This window comes from Furipterus horrens, unplaced genomic scaffold (genome assembly GCF_987537825.1).
Source record: "Furipterus horrens unplaced genomic scaffold, mFurHor1.1.pri manual_scaffold_1, whole genome shotgun sequence".
NCBI classification, from domain to species: Eukaryota; Metazoa; Chordata; class Mammalia; order Chiroptera; family Furipteridae; genus Furipterus; species Furipterus horrens.
In genome coordinates this window covers 141,244,909-141,250,035 of record NW_028327171.1, presented here as the reverse complement: position 1 = coordinate 141,250,035, position 5,127 = coordinate 141,244,909, and positions in this window count along the sequence as shown.

Below are 5,127 nucleotides of genomic sequence, written 5' to 3'. Positions count from 1 at the left end.
GCTTTTACTTACTGTTTATTCTGTTTGACCTTTTTTGCTGCATTTGACACTGTGAACTCTCCCCAACTAACACAACCTACCACCCCTCATAAATACCCAATACTTGATCTCCTTGACATTTTTGTCTTCCTCGCTAGCCTTGCCACTAACCTTGTCTAGCTCACATCATCTTCTGCCCAGATGATCACACAGGCCCAGATCCTAATCCTTCCCTCCTCTAATCCACAGTTCCAGAGTGACTAATCTTCCAGATATCCATACTTTAACCTGACCTTAAAATCTCTTCTCATCTAAAGGACTGACTTACCTCTCCTGTTTCCCTTCTTTTGGCTCTCCTCTTGGCTTTTTACACTCCAGGAGCACGTGCCTTTTTCAGTCTCTAACACATTAAGATTGACCTCTCCTTAGGGTTAGCACTAGATTACTCTCTGAACTGCTCTTCTGCAGATCATCTCATGACTGGTTGTTTCTTTCATTCAAATCATTGTTTAAATATTCCTCAGAAAGGTATAACTTACTGTCCAGATAATCATTTTGAAACCCTCACATTATATTTTCTTTAGAGCAATTATTACTATTTGATAGTTGTGTATTTGTTCCTGTCTCTCCCTAAGGGAACTTATGCACCATGAGAGCAGGCACTTCTTATTTTACTGCTTAACCTCCAGAACCTAGAACAGTGATTAAAGATTAATGAAAAACACTATAGATTATAACATTTCCATCCCATTCAACCCTATTCATCATTATTTCTGTACAAGCACACTTTACAGGTTGTTCTCACTGTCTATGGAATTTATTCTCCAAGGTGTCAGGTGCATTGACCTTTTTTAACCAACCAGATTATAAACTTGTGCAAGGCTGAGGCCCCTTTCATACTTTTCCAGCCCTTCAGACCTAGCAGAATCCTGAGCAGCATTTGGTATGTATTTAACAAACACTTACTAGTTTATTTCCAACTGTAACATTATATACTGCACACAGAACGCTTTTACATCAGTAGGACAGCAAAGGAAATAAAAACAGGTCGACCATAAAACACCAGCACAAGGGCCCATTACAGAGTGACAGCTTTCTTTCTTACCTTCTAATTCAATTTGAGTAGAGAACTAAAGTTTTCTGGAATGAGGATGTGAAGAATAGGAAGGTATACCTTGGGAAAATTTCTTGCTACCTTCTCTAACAATTAATAGTCTGTATCTTTCGAGTGCTGATCATCTTCCAAGGCTAAGGTACTCAGGTCTATGGATACTGGTATTGCATTTTGCTACAATCCTAAAATCATCTTGGACTTCTTCTTTGATCCCTATGTACACTCACTGAACTCACCTTTTTTCTTAGTGGCATTTATGTCTAACATTTCTTTTTAATTCTGACTTACTACTTCAGAATCGAACCAGGTTATGGTCTCTTGTCTTGTCTTCATCCCTCTTCCCCTGCCAAGTGCAAATAGAATGATCTCCTATTAGGTTAAGTTTAAAAGTCTCAGGCTAAAATTCAGGACCCTATATCAACGGTTCTACCTTTTCACTTCAGCTGAGTTTTCTATTTTTTCTAAAATAAGCATTTTGCCCTGGCCTGGTGTTCCAGTTGGTTGGAGCCCACCTTGTTCTGGTTACTGGCTTCCCCATGGGTGCTGCTGCTTGGTGAGCTCTGATATTTTTATTTGGCTTGTTTCAGTTTGAGCCTCAATCCAAAAACTTGGGTAAGGTGTTTCCCTCTTCAGCCATGGCTGAAATATTGTAAAATACTAGTTTTATTTATTTTTTAATAGTATTTCTTAAATGTTAGTTTGTTGTGAGTTTGATTTTCAGTCAGGGCACATCTAGGTTGTGGGTTTGATCCCCAGTTGGGGCGTATACAGGAAGCAACCAGTCAATATTTCACTATCACATCAATGTTTCTCTCTCTCTCTCTCTCACTCTCTCTCTCAATAAAAGTATCCTCAGGTGAGAATTTAAAAAATAAAATAAATTAAACAAAATCTCATTTTAATTCATGTGGTCTCCTCTTTCCCATTTTTAGCTTACTTATTTTCTTCTTAGTGCCTTCGTTCAAGCAATTTCCTTTACCCTTTTCCTATCAACCAATCCAAATTCAACAGTTTTTTTTTTTTTTTGTCCATTTAAGAAGTCTTCTCTTAATTTACATGGATAACTTCCAGCTTAAGATTTGGATTTTAGCATTGAATCTTTGGTTATTAATGGTGAATTATTTATCATTTTATGTTCCATATTTTCCTCCCCAGTAATGTTCCCGACAATGGGGAATTTATAATTCTTACAATCATGGGCAGTTCTTGGCACCTCCTAGGATAAAGGTGTTGGGTTGGAACATGGCTCCAGAGGCCTGGCCAAAATTGCCTGGATTATGAAGATGAACCCTGATTAGGTTAGATGGAGCTTGTGCAACATAAATCCTTGAAACCAGTGGGACAAAATGGCCTCTGACTGCGATACATTCCTAGTTAGTGCTGAGTTCAATTTTATACATCACTCAGACCACGTAGGTAAAACAGCAAAGTCAAAGACCTCTGATGTTGAATAACTATATGTAACTGCTAAGTATAAGCCAGATGTTGGCAGGTACATGAGATGAGATCTGAGCTTCAATCTTGGCTCTGTTTCCAATTAGTCTGGGTAATATTGAGCAAGCAATTTACCCCCTCTTGGTGTTAGTTCTTCATCTGTAAAATGAAAAGATTAGACTCTCGAGGATATTAAGACTAGATAATTCAATTATAAAATTGCATGATTCTGATTCCATATCAATGAAATGGGTGCCATGGCTTTGGAATTTTTCATATACTTGTTCTGAGGGATAAGATTTACTAGTTTTGTGGGTAGTTAGAAACCCTTGCTTTCAGCTTTTGGTATTTACACTTTTCTTTTTCCCAATGTGTTAAAATGGATGGACAGATGGTTTATTAGGCTTTCATATACTTGCAATGCTGTTGTTCAATTTACAATGGCTTTAAACTTTGAAGGTCCACATAGAGCCCGTATTTTGTTTAGAATGGAAGAGAGTTCTAACTCTTCAATTTAAGGATAATAACGTCTACTCACATACTTTAAAGCAACTTGTGAATGTAACTCCAAAGGCCTAATCAGTTTCCTTCATTCCGGTATGTTAACGCATGTCAACACCAGCCACACCACAGCCTAACTCTTCCAAGGAGCAGTTTTAAAATTTAAGTTACCAGACTGCCAGTTACAATACATTTGAATGTTTTGCCTTCTCCAGACTCATTTAACCCACAGCCTCATTCCAAATACAAAATCTTTTAATTCAGAATCACAGAAAAGACAAATTCCTCACTTTATATGTAAAAAAATGAGACCTAAAACGTCCTGGTGCTTTTTCTACTGACTGAATTTTCTAAATAAAAGAGCCAAAGTGAGGTTAGGTTGCAGAGAAAAAATTCAGAATTTGTGAATTGTAAACCTCAATAGAAACATCCATTCCTTAAAATTTAAGTGTCAATTGAGAGAAAGTATAGATGGAACTATGTGAGTCAAAGATGGTCACCACTACTATCGCTTTGCTTTGTAATTTTTAATTCCTTATAACTCGAATAGCGAACACGCAATTCTCGAACACCCAAACTGTCTCTGAAGTGTGTGGCTGTAGTCAGAACGAAAAGGATAAGTAAAGGAATGACAGATTCCGTTAGCGGGGTTCCAGGAGGGGGCCAGAGGGAGGCAAATTAGGACGCGTTGGCGAAGCAGGCGCAGAGGAGGTGCGAGCTCCACAGCAGGTAGAGGTGGCGCGGAAGGAGCCGGGGACGCGCGGGGATCCTGAGGCTCCGGCAGGCCAGGGAGAGGAACCCGGATGCGGAGAGAAGTGACCCGCAGGAAAACTGCAAGAGGAAGCCGAGGCTGACCTAATGTGCAGAGAACTTCCAGAATTAAAGAGAAGGCGCAATATACAACAAGCCTAAAGGACTGGGGAAGGTAGGTACAAAAGAGCTGAAGGGACAAGACGGGCGTGGGGTGCTGACGAGAGATGGGAAAGGGCGTGCGGGGAGGAGTAAGCGAAGCGGGGCCCTTAGAGTGGGATGGTGAGGAGAGAAGCGCTGGCCGTGCACCGAGGAGGCAGCCCTCGCGCGGGCGGGAGCTAAGGCTGAGTCAGGAACCGCGCCGCAGTGTCCGGCCAAACAGGGGACGGTACTTGAGTACATGGGCGGATCTAGGGGCGGGGCCTGCGCCTGACGTGCCCCGAGGTCCCTGCGACCGCGGGCCGGGAGGGGCGACTGGCCGCGGCGGCCGCGGGGGAGGGGCACGGCGTCAGTGCGTCGCCGGCTGTGCCGTGCCGGTGGCCAGGAGGGTGAGTCGAGGAGGAGGAGGAGGAGCCGAGGAGGCGGTGGAGTAGGAGGAGGAGGAGGAGGTGAGTGAGCTCCGGGCTGGGAAGCCGCGCTGGCCAGCGAGGGAGGCGGGAAGCGCGGCCCCTCCCCTCTCCGGCGCCCGCCTCGCGGGGACGCGCGGCACGGAGTTCCCGGAGGGACTGAGGAGGGGGCGGCGGCTTGGGGAGGCCCAGGGGGTGGGGGAGGCGGGGTTTGGGTGGGCGGAGCTGAGGATCGCGTGGGCGGGTGCTCTTTCCGGGCGCACGCGCTGCGCTTCCTCTGCTGTCGTTGGTTCCGCGATCGGAGCGCGGCACACACTGCAGACGGACGTCCTGCATGCTGGCCATTTTCTGATTTCATTTTCTTGCGTTCTGCATGGCTTCCCGCGGTCCGGCACCGTCGCTCTTGACCGAAGGGCGGGTGGGGCGCGTCACCTTCGTGCAGGGAGAAGGGAAGCAGGGTTCCCGGGTTTTCCTGAGTAGGCGGAGGGGCCTCCTCGCCAACCACTACACTGCTGGGCCGATGGTCCCTTTCCGCCTGACCCCGTTAGGGCCCTTAACTTTTCTCACCTAACCAGCTCTTTCCTCCTCTGTGTCAGCACGGACTGAAGGCCTCGCTCTGCCCTCCAGAACCCCTCCTTTCAGGAATCAGCGTGTACTTAACTTTGATCAGGATGCGGTGGTGGAAAGGCTTTCTTAATCGAAGTCATGTAAATCCAGCCATGTGTACCCAATACGTATATTCATTTAACCTTTGGTCCCGAGGGCGTTTTTTAAAAAAAATCT